Source organism: Hylobates moloch, unplaced genomic scaffold (assembly GCF_009828535.3).
Source record: "Hylobates moloch isolate HMO894 unplaced genomic scaffold, HMol_V3 SCAFFOLD_18, whole genome shotgun sequence".
NCBI lineage: Eukaryota > Metazoa > Chordata > Mammalia > Primates > Hylobatidae > Hylobates > Hylobates moloch.
The window spans coordinates 71,147,041-71,159,620 of record NW_026652293.1 but is presented as its reverse complement, the minus strand read 5'-3'; the positions used below and the strand labels follow the sequence as shown (position 1 = coordinate 71,159,620).

The 12,580-nt window shown below is 34.3% G+C and overlaps 1 long non-coding RNA gene across 1 annotated transcript in view; it reads right to left on the bottom strand.

The window, feature by feature from the left end:
• Window positions 1-1,325: 1,325 nt before the first annotated feature.
• The window catches only part of LOC131381831 (uncharacterized), a 243,567-nt gene continuing 232,312 nt past the window's right edge, over window positions 1,326-12,580 (bottom strand). Inside the window, exon 4 of the long non-coding RNA XR_009210791.1 lies at window positions 1,326-1,359. This is a non-coding gene — a long non-coding RNA (uncharacterized LOC131381831). The remainder of the gene's footprint in view (window positions 1,360-12,580) is intronic.

Below are 12,580 nucleotides of genomic sequence, written 5' to 3'. Positions count from 1 at the left end.
TGGTTGAGTCTTTTACACATTGCGCTACTTTAACACTCACCTGCCTTTTGCTTCCACTTTTAAGGATCCTTGTGGTTGCATTGGGTCCGCATGGATAATCCAGGATAATATACCTATCTTAAAGTTAGCAGATAAGAAACATTAATTCCATCTGCAATTGTAATTCCCCTTGCTATGTAACATAATGTATTCGCAGGTTCTAGGTATTAGGATGTGAGTACCTTTGGGGTACTGTTATTCTGTCTACCATACCTTTCTTAGCAAATTCATTCAAACTTATTCTGGAATATGAAACCTGTTAGAAACTATTATCTCAGCGCTTAGGCTAAAACTGAGGCTAGAATAATCTCATTTTACATCTTATTAAGGTACTTACATACACAATCACACAGAATTTATGAATACTAAAATATAGTTCTGGTATTAACTCTATTTCGTCCTCATGAAGGAATTAGTGGAATAATCAACTATTAGAGGGCAGATCCTTTCTGCCACATATTTTTTGACCTTTAAACAGTTTTGTTTCATCTTCCAATACCTCTTTGATATCGTTCACCAAGGTGTGTTTTACCATGATTTATGCTGAAATTAACTGCAGATTAGTCTCAGTGTCTCTGTTTTTGTGCTAAAATTTAAAACTATAGTACTCATTAACTGATTTCTTCTACTTTACTAATTCTTTTTTCCTTTAGAAATGTAAAGTGCCATGCTGAAACCTAACAGAAAACGTGCCTCCTCCACGTTAATTCCACAATAAAACTGCTGCTAATGCCTGGCACAGCTTTCTCTCCATGCCTCTATATTTGAACTGGGGAGAATACACAGCAGAGACTCATGCGCCACCTTGGCTTTGGGACCAAAAAGGCACACGTTGTTACTTAAGCAATTTCTATGATGTTATTTATTTATTTGTCTTCTAAGCAAGTAATGTCCGTTTAGAAGCGTTCCATGTAAAAATACTGGTCTAACCCTCAATTGAAGTTAACCTTTTCCAGTTTGCAGTTCTTCATTGCCGTGTTGGATTTTGTGGAATAAACCAGAGAGGTGATATTCTAATGCTGATCAGCTGCCACAACTTGGATATTGATGGGTCACAAAGTTAAAGATGACTTATAAACATCTGGTACCCCCACACCCACCTGTACCAGCTCAACATTAGCCCCTGTGAGCTGCATTTTTGGCCACCTTTACTAAAAAGAAGTGAGCAGGACTGGCAGGGCTTGGTAATAAACTATGCTTAAATAAACTTTGCAAATTATTCAATCTGAGGTTTTTGTTTTTACATTTTTAGAGTCATTCCTACCTTAGAAAAAAGTTGGTTCAGTGTAGCATTTATTGTGTAGAGCAGCGGTCAAAGAGCTGTTGGAATTAAAAAAAAAAAAAAAGAGGGAGTCATTCTTTTATTCTCAGGCAGTTTATACTATAATGAGGCAGACAAACAACTTCAACAGCAACTAGAATGGAATAAACAATAAGGCTGTGCAAAGAAAACTTCACACTTTTGGTAATCATGGTTCCGGTATATTGCATAATCAAAATTAATCATGACATTACCTATTTCACCATTAATACTGACCAACTATTCATAATTTCTTTGACTGTGTAAGAGGGGAAATATAACACAAATATATGATAAAGCAAACTGTAGCTTTTGGATTTCTAAGCCTTTGTGAATCATGCATATTTTGTGAAGATAAATATTCTAGGACATCAAAGTACTCTGTTGATAGATTTCAATAAAATAGAATGTATTAGATTACTTAAAATTTAAACCGTTGTGTTAGGAAACTTTGAATAGGCATTTACTGCAAAGTATACCTACCTGTGAAGTCTGATGCAATGAAATTTAGGTACGTGTGCAGGAAACCTAATTAGAGTTAATGAAGCTTGATTTCAATTACACGCTAGCATTCTTCAAGAATTTAAATTTTTTACCTTTCTAGTTCTGCAAGTTTTGCACATTTTGTCTCTGCTTTCTTTTTATTCAAGTTTTGCACATTTTGTCTCTGTTTTGTTTTTATTTATTTTTGTTTGTGTGATTTTAAACACATGATCTGTTAGAATTTAAGTATAATAGGCAAGATCACTTTTTATATTTAATGTTATCATGTCTAAGTTAGCAGAAAACTGAACTTGTCTACAAATTAATTTTTGTTTCTTATAATTGAGATTTTTTTTTTTTTTGAGACAGAGTCTCACTCTGTCACCCAGGCTGGAGTGCAGTGGCGCGATCTCGGCTCACTGCAGGCTCCACCTCCCAGGCTCACGCCATTCTCCTGCCTCAGCCTCCCGAGTAGCTGGGATTACAGGCGCCCACCACCACGTCCGGCTAATTTTTTGTATTTTTAGTACAGACAGGGTTTCACCATGGTCTCAATCTCCTGACCTCGTGATCTGCCCGCCTCCACCTCCCAAAGTGCTGGGATTACAGGCATGAGCCAACGCGCCTGGCCGAGATATTATTTTTAATCAGTGGAAGACGTGCCATTCAATTTTTTACCCAAATTAATAGTAGTTACTATTTACAAAAGATTATAAGACTGAATTTATTCTACTTCCTATTTCACAGGGAATCTGGAGTATGGAAGTTCTATAAATATTCAAGAATAAAATTCATCTCCTAATATATTCTGAAGTATGAGTTTCTGAACTAATACAGGTGCTACCTTCCATTCATCTTTCAAAGGCAAATCCAGTTCTATTTTTCTGGCCCAGGATATTGGTTAGAAATAGGTTTGGCTAGGAGTGACTGAAAATAAAAGTGGCTTATATAAGACATAATCACAGTTATCACTCTTATAAGAGTCAGAGTAGGCAAATTAGGCTGGATTGGTTCTTGATGATTTCAGCAGCCCAGGGTCCTAGTAAATTATCATACTCTGCCAGGCCTGGATGTCACACTCCAAGATGGTGGAATGCATAGACCAGGAAAATGTATAAAGAAAGGAAAATAGGCCGGGCGTGGTGGCTCACGCCTGTAATCTCAGCACTTTGGCAGGCCGAGGCGCGTGGATTACGAGGTCCAGAGATCAAGAGCATCCTGGCCAACATGGTGAAACCCCGTCTCTACTAAAACTACAAAAATTAACTGGGTGTGGTGGCGGGCACCTGTAGTTCCAGCTACTCGGGAGGCTGAGGCAGGAGAATCACTTGAACCCGGGAGGCAGACGTTGCAGTGAGCTGAGATTGCGCCACTGCACTCCAGCCTGGTGACAGAGCGAGACTCCGCCTCAAAAAAAAAAAAAGAAAAAACAAAAAGGGAAAAGAAAGGAAAATAGAAAAAGTTTTACTTTCTTGCAGCAACACAGGCTAGGGAAACTTGTCTTTATTCACTTTGCTATGTATTTTTAATGTATTAGAACAACTGTTACTCTATTGTGAAAATTATAGAATTTACTATTTTTTTACTATTTATTCTTACTTTTTTACTATATTACTACTATTTTTTATACTATATAAATATATAGTATATAAAGATACTAAATATAGAAGTATATAGTATATAAATATACAAAATATATAAATATATAGTATATAATATACTAAATATGTAAATATATAGTATATAAATATACTAAATATGTAAATATATAGTATACAAATATACTAAATATATAATATATAGTCTATAAATATACTATATTTACTATATTTTTTACTATATTTACTAATTTACTATATTTACTACCTTTTTTTTTACTATATTTTTACTATTACTTAACTCAGTCATACAACAAGTATTTATTAGGTTACTATTAAATTGTATGAAGGAAAAAAAGCATAAGAAAACATGATCCCTGCAGGAAGAAAGGGTAAGATATTGGTGGCAATGATTGTAAAATATGCCATTCTGATAAGTGTGTACTATATCATTTCAATTTATGTTTACCTGATCACTGATGATGTTGAAGATATTTTTATGTGCTTATTTTCCATTTGTATATCTTCTTGAATAATCTCTCTTCATGTCTTTACCCGTTTATTAAAGATAGTTTGTTTTGCCCTGTTGAATTTTTCGAGTTCTTTCTATTTTATAGATAGTACTATTTTGTTGGATATGTGGTTTGCAAGTATCTTTCCAATCTGTATCTTGTACTTTCATTCTCCTTATAAGAGCTGTCTTAGTGTGTTCAGGCTGCTATAACAAAAATACTATGGAATTGGTGGCTTATAAACAGCAGAAGTTTATTTCTCACAGTTTTAGAGGCTGGGAAATCCAAGATCAAGGTACTGGGAGGTTCAGTGTCTGTGGAGGACCCACTTTCTGGTTTATATATAGCCATCTTATTGCTGCATCCTCTCATAGTGGAAGAAGTGAATTTGCTTTCCACTTGAGGTAGAACATCCATCTTCCCTTACCCTCAGACATCGGGTGTTACATGTTCTCAGACCTTCAGATTTGAACTGGAACTTATACTGTTAGTTCCCATGGTGCACAGGCCTTTGGGACTGGACCAGAACCAGCACACTACCAGCTTTCTTGGGCTTGCAGCTTGCACATGGTAGACTGGAAGATTATGGAACTTCTTAGCTTCCATAACTGTGTGGGTCAATCACTCATATATATATATATATGTGTGTGTGTACACAGACACACACACACAATTGGTTCCGTTTCTCCAGAGAATGCTATTATACAGGCTTTCACCAGGCCAAAAGGTTTTTAATTTTGATGAGGTGTAATTTAACACGTTTTAATGTGTAATGCTGTCAGTGTCAAGTCTAAAACCTCTTTACCAAGCCCTAGATCACTAATATTTTCCCCTATGTTTTTTTAAGAAGTATTGTAATTTTAAGTTTTATATTTAAGTCTATGACCCATTTGAGTTAATTTTTATATAAGGTGTAAGTTTTATGTCAAGTGTCATCATTTTGACGTTTGTCCAATTGCTTGACTTTTATTTGTTGAAAAGGTTATGTTTTCTGTTTTCTCCATTGAATTGCTTCTGTATCTTTGTCAAAAATTAGTTAACTTTGTTGCTTTGCTTCTGTGTGTTTTTGTTGCTGTTGTTGTTGTTTTTAGATGGAATTTCACTCTTGTTGCCCAGGCTGGAGTTCAATGGTGTGATCTTGGCTCACCACAACCTCAGCCTCCCAGCTTCAAGTGATTCTCCTGCCTCAGCCTCCCGAGTAGCTGGGATTACAGGCATGCACCATCATGCCCAGCTAATTTTGTATTTTTAGTAGAGATGGGGTTTCTCCATGTTGGTCGGGCTGTTCCCGAACTCCCTACCTCAGGTGATCCGCCTGCCTTGGCCTCCCAAAGTGTTGGGATTACAGGCGTGAGCCACCACGCCCAGCTGCTTCTGTGTTCTCTGTTGCATTCATTGATTTATGTGACTACCTTTCTACCAATATCACACTATCTTGATTGCTGTAGCTCTAAAGTAAACCTTGATATCAGTTGGATTGGTTTCTCCCAACTAATTCTTCTTTATTAATATTATTTTACCTATTCTAAGGATAGTGCCTTTCTATATAAATTTTAGAATAATCATGTTTATGTCAACAAAATTCCTCACTGGAATTTGTATGTCAATTGCATTAAACCTACAGATCAATTTGTGGACAACAGACTTTACTATATTTTGTATTATAATCTATGAAAACAGAATTCTCTCCAGTTTATTTAGGTTCCTGTTATTTCTTTAATTAGCATTTGGTAATTTCAGCATATAGATCCTGTACATGGTTACTAAATGTAGACTACATACTTGATTCCTTAGGATATTCTTTATGAAACTGAGAAAAATTCTCTTTATTCCTAACTTTCTGCAGTTTTTTTATGAATGGGTATTGGATATTGTCAAATAATTTTTGTGAATCATTTTTTATGATCACATGATTTTTCATTTTTTCCTTGTTGATATGTTGTATTACATTGATTTTCAACTATTGAAGCAGCCTTGAATGCCAGAAATAAATATCACTTGGTAATGGTCTATTGATACATAGTTTTTTATACACTATTGGATTCAGTTTGCTAATCATTTTTGCAGATATTTTATTTCTTTAATTTTTTCTTTTAGTTTTTTAATTTTTGAGTTTTGTTTGCATATGAGGTCCTGTGTGATACTGGTCTGTAGTTTATTTTATGTGTATATTGTCTTTGCCTAATTTTTGTATCTGGGTAATATTGCCCCCGTCCCCCCAAGTAAGTTTGGATGTGTCCCCTCCTATTCTATTTTCTTGAAGAGCTTGTGTAAGATTAGTGCTCATCTTTATTTAAATAATTGATAGAAATCTTCAGCAAAACCATATGGCTTTCAGATTTCTTTTTCAGAAGATTTTAAATCTCAAAGTAATCGGTTTTAGTGGTTATAGGATTATTCAGATAGAGATCATTGTATATAGGAGTTAGTCATTCACAGATTTCATCAATATCTTCTAAGTTGTCCAGTTTATAAAAATAAATTTGTTCATAGTGTCCCATTATTATTCGTTATTATTCTTTTAGCAGGTATCTCCTGTTTCACACCTGATATTGATGATTTGTGTTTTAGATCCTTTTATCTTCGTAAGAGTTTTATCATTTTTATTGATTTTTTCAAAGAATCAGCTTTTTGTTTTATTGATTTTCTCTGTGTATGCTGTTTTCAGCTTAATTCATTTCTACTCTTATATTTACTATTCCCTTCTTTTGTTGTTTGAGTTTATCGTGTTCTTTTTGTGTGGCTTATTGATAAAAAATTAACTGATTTGGGACATCTTGTCTTTTCTAATGTGAGCATTCAGTGATATGAATTTTCTTCTCGGTTATGATTTTGTTATGTTGTATTTATGATTCCATTGTTTTATGTTTTTTATTGTCTTAGAGACATTGTATTTAACCCATAGTCATTTAAAATTGAGCTGTGTAGTTTTCACATGTTTGGAAGTTCCTTTTATTTATTAATTTCTAGTTTGATTCCACCATGATCACAAATACACTCTGTATAATTTCTTTTTTATAATTTTATAATATAAATGAGGTTGGTGTCATGATTTACAATATAATTTATCTTTGTTCCATTGATGATTTTAAAAACACACATACTGCTGTTGTTGGATAGGATGGTCTATATATGCCAATTAGCTCTTATTGATTTATTGTGTCGTTTGGCTATCTTATGCTCTTACTGATTTTCTTAAAGTAATTCTGTTAGTGGGGGCTGGGCGTGATGGCTCACGCCTATAATCCCAGCACTTTGGGAGGCTGAGGAGGGTGGATCACCTGAGGTCAGAAGTTCAAGACCAGCCTGGTCAACATGGTCAAACCCCGTCTCTACTAAATATACAAAAATTAGCTGCGCGTGGTGGCAGGCACCTGTAATCCCAGCTACATGGGAGACTGAGGCAGGTGAATCACTTGAACCCGGAAGGCGGAGGTTGCAGTGGTCCGAGATCACGCCATTGTGCTCCAGCCTGGGCTACAACAGTGAAACTTCATCTCCAAAAAATAAAAATAAATAAAACATTAAAAAAAGGAATTCTGTTAGTTTCTGAGAGGGAGGTGTTGAAGTTTCTAAGTATATTTGTGGATTAGTTTATTTATCCATTAAGATCTACCTAAATTAACTCGATTAATTTAGATGGTCTGTTGTTTGCTGCTTACACATTTAGGAACTTATGTTTCTCTGGTATATTAATCCTTATAGTTACGTAATATCCCCCTTTTTCTTTTCTTTTTTTTTTCTTTTTTGAGACGGAATTTAGCTCTTGTTGCCCAGGCTGGAGTTTAATGGCACGATCTCGGCTTACCACAAACTCCACCTCCCAGGTTCAAGTAATTTTCCTGCCTCAGCCTCCCAAGTAGCTGGGATTACAGGCATGTGCCACCATGCCCAGCTAATTTTGTATTTTTAGTAGAGACAGGGTTTCTCCATGTTGGTCAGGCTAGTCTCAAATTCTCGACCTCAGGTGATCCACCTGCCTCGGCCTCCCAAAGTGCTGGGATTACAGATGTGAGCCACCCTGCCCAGCCAATATCCATCCCCCTTTTTCTTAGTTACTTTCTTTTCTGTGAAGCCTAATTTATCAGATGTAGCACATCTACTCTGTTTAAATTAATATTTACATGGTTTACCTTTCCCATCCTTTTACTTTACACTTACCTACATAGTTGAATTTAATGTGAGACTTTTGCAAATAGCTTATACTCAGGTCATTGTCTTATTTACAAACTGTCAAATTTCTGTTTTTGGTTGATGTATTAAGTACATTTACATTTTTAAAAAATATTTATGTTAACACACACATCTGTCAATTTCTTTTTTGTGTATTTGCTTTTTTAGAAAGCTTTTACGTATTTTTTCAAACTAAATCACTCTTTTGTTTATATATTTGCTTTTTCTAATCATTGTTCCTATGTGTTTCCCTTTTCTTGCCTTCCCGATGGGTTATTTAAACATTTTTCAGGATTCAATCCTGATTTATTATTAATGTTTTGAGTATATCTCTTTGGTTTATCTGAGTATTACAATATGCTTATGTGACTTATCACAGTCTTGTGTTAAAAACATTTTACTATATGAGGGTGGTATGAAAATACCATTTCTATTTAGGTGCAGTTTTCCTCTATTTAAAATCATTATGTTGAGTATCAAATAGTATTATAACTTTTGTTTCAATCATCAAATATAATTTATAAAACTGGCTAGATAAAGAATGATATGTTGTATCATGTATTACACATATTTCTTATCTTTATTTTGTTTCTTCTTTTCTGGTACTCCAGTATTCCTTTTATCATTTACTTTCTGTTTGAAGAACACTTGAAAAGGGCCCAATAGTACCATAGACAGTTGTTTTTGAATAAACATAGAATTCTATGCTTCTGTTAAAGCTTGAAACTTCAATTTGTTTTATCTGAGTTCCTTCCTCACAAAAGGATCTTCAGGCCACTCAAAAAAAGTATCAAAGAACTGAAACTTACCAGATCATGGCACCGGATGCCTCCTTGCCCTCCCTTAGTTCATGTTTTCTTGCACACTGTTATATTTCTTCCCTGCTATATAAACCCCTAGTTTTAGTTGGTCATGGAGATAGATTTGAGATCAAGTTCCCATCTCCTCAGCTGCAGCGGCCAGTTAAAACCTTCTTCCTTGGCAATACTTGTCATCTCAGTGATTGGCTTTCTATGAAGCAAGTCACACAACCTAGACCGAACCCCTGGTGTTTTGGTAACATTCTCCCTAGCCAATCTTCAAGGGTAGTTCTGCCAGCAATATATATAATATATATAGAGAGAGTTTTCCTTTAATCTACATGCGTGTGTTTAAATACATGCATTTGAATCATTTAATTTTTAAATAAACTTTTTATTTTGGAATAATCTTAGGTTGACAGAAAAATTGCAAAGGGAGTATGAGGAGATTTTATTTTCCCTTTATTCCTGAAGACTAATTTTACTGAATGGAAAATTTCCAGTTGAGAGTTATCTTCTCTCAGCACTTAAAAAATCCTGAACAATTTCCTTGTTACCATAATGGTTTCAGATATGAAAATTTCACTAATTCAAATTGGTGTTCTCTGTATATCATTTGTCTTCTCTTTCAGCCACTTTCATGATTTTTTTTAATCTTCAGTTTTCATGAGTTGAATATACCATTCAGGACATAGGCGTGGGCAAGGACTTCATGTCTAAAACACCAAAAGCAATGGCAACGAAAGCCAAAATTGACAAATGGGATCTAATTAAACTAAAGAGCTTCTGCACAGCAAAAGAAACTACCATCAGAGTGAACAGGCAACCTACACGATGGGAGAAAATTTTTGCAACCTACTCATCTGACAAAGGGCTAATATCCAGAATCTACAATGAACTCAAACAAATTTACAAGAAAAAAACAAACTACCCCATCAAAAAGTGGGCAAAGGACATGAACAGACACTTCTCAAAAGAAGACATTTATGCAGCCAAAAAACACATGAAGAAATGCTCATCATCACTGGCCATCAGAGAAATGCAAATCAAAACCACAGTGAGATACCATCTCACACCAGTTAGAATGGCCATCATTAAAAAGTCAGGAAACAACAGGTGCTGGAGAGGTTGTGGAGAAACAGGAACACTTTTACACTGTTGGTGGGACTGTAAACTAGTTCAACCATTGTGGAAGTCAGTGTGGCGATTCCTCAGGGATCTAGAACTAGAAATACCATTTGACCCAGCCATCTCATTACTGGGTATATACCCAAAGGACTATAAATCATGCTGCTATAAAGACACATGCACACGTATGTTTATTGCGGCACTATTCACAATAGCAAAGACTTGGAACCAACCCAAATGTCCAACAACGATAGACTGGATTAAGAAAATGTGGCACATATACACCATGGAATACTATGCAGCCATAAAAAATGATGAGTTCATGTCCTTTGTAGGGACATGAATGAAACTGGAAAACATCATTCTCAGTAAACTATCACAAGGACAAAAAACCAAACACCGCATGTTCTCACTCATAGGTGGGAATTGAACAATGAGAACTCATGGACACAGGAAGGGGAACATCACACTCTGGGGACTGTTGTGGGGTTGGGGGAGGGGGGAGGGACAGCATTAGGAGATATACCTAATGCTAAATGACGAGTTAATGGGTGCAGGAAATCAACATGGCACATGGATACATATGTAACAAACCTGCACATTGTGCACATGTACCCTAAAACCTAAAGTATAATTAAAAAAAAAAAAAAGATATGTCTTGGTAAGTATCTCTTTGGGTTTAACCTATTTGGGAACACCTAGCTTTTTGGATCTATGGGTTTAAGTCTGTCACAAAGTTGGAAAACCTTCAGCCATTATTTCTTTAATTACTCTCTGTCTCCCTTACTTTTGGGACTTCAATGATAGCAATGTTAAACATTTTGCTATTATCCAGCAGATGCCTGAAGCTCTTTTCTCTCCCTCTGTTGTTTGTTTAAAACTTAACATACTTAAAATAAATCTTCATATATTTTTACTACATAATCTGGATCATTAGCAAATATTTTCAAATATTTTGGAATTGCTGTTAATCTCTGTAAAGGGCTGTTGGTAAGTTAGCTGTTGTCAGTCCTTCTGAAGTCAGTCTCTACCCTTTATCTGTAAGGTGAAATATATCAATCTTATTCGTATTAATGCAGTAATAAATAAACAAAGGCATTACCTTTGATAACCATACAAAGCTTTTGTGTTCATATCTTGTTATGAGCTTTTCTCCCTAATAAATGTTAATAATTATATAAAACCACTTTTTAATACAATATTCATGCATTTAAACTTTCTAGATGATATCCAAGAGCATAATCAGATTAAGCTGCCCATCTTAGATTTTTACATAATTGTTTGATTAGCAGAGGAAATAATTCCAAGAGGTTCATTGTTTTTCCACTGTTGTGATGTTTGGGCAGAACATGAAATAGAGATTTTAATATATAAAACATCCAGTATCTTGCTTAACTTTTGTTTTTGAAAAATAAATCAAATTTCACACATTTCAATATGAAAGAAATGCTTATTCTCAAAACAATTGTTCCACTCTCTGTGAGGTTTATATCATGAGTAGTGATGCCTCAAAAATTATTTGAATTCACCCTTGTTTATTAAGGATGATTACATCAAGTGCCAAGCGACAGAAAAAATAAAAATATAAAAAAAATTTTAATGGCTTATTTCTTAACTGCTTAATTAATTATTGATATAAATAATTTAAAAAGAGATTTTCAAGTATCTACAATATATAATACACTAACCCCTGATATACAGCATTGTTACCACAATAGTTTTCCAGATAATATGAGAATCCTCTTGTGCACATTTCAATTTACAATGAAATATATTCTAACTACTTAAAAGTTACAATTAAAGATGTTAAGAAAATTTTCAGTTCGTAAGTGTTTTAATTTTGATAGTGGGTAGCTTGCATTTTCCTAGAGAGAGAAAAAAACTTCTAAAAATATGTTAATGATGCAGTAAATGATAAACACAGAAATTAATCATTCTCATTTCTGAAATATTGAGAAAGTGTTTTTTACTGTCTGATATGTGACTTCCAACATGTAATCCTGAGAATCAGAAATGCTGTAGACCTCTGTAAACTAGAGAGATAAATATGGAGACCATTATAGATCAATAGATAAATATTAGGCCAAATGGTTTCATACAACCTTAGACAATCTTAGAAATAATGTGAGAAACCATTTATGTTTTATGTTTCTGTCTGCTATAGAAGATGATCAGATAGATGTATTGCTCTAAGCTGTGCTGATGTCTATTGCTGATTCTTATTATTGTGGTAATAAAACTTAGATATATTTTAAATTTGTTCCTATTGTTATGCCTTACAACAAGAAAAATCCAAGATGTAGATCATTAACTCAACAATAATTTTTATCTCTACATCATGTAATATATATGCATGTGTTTTTGAACCACTTAACTTTTAAATAAACTTTTTATTTTGGAATATCTTAGATTGACAGAAAAATTGCAAACATAGTACAGACAATTCCCACCAAGTTCTGACCTTTCATCCAGTTTTCCTTAATGTTAATTCTTTTTGTATTCATGGTACATTTTTGAGACTAAGAAATTAATTTTAGAATATTACTA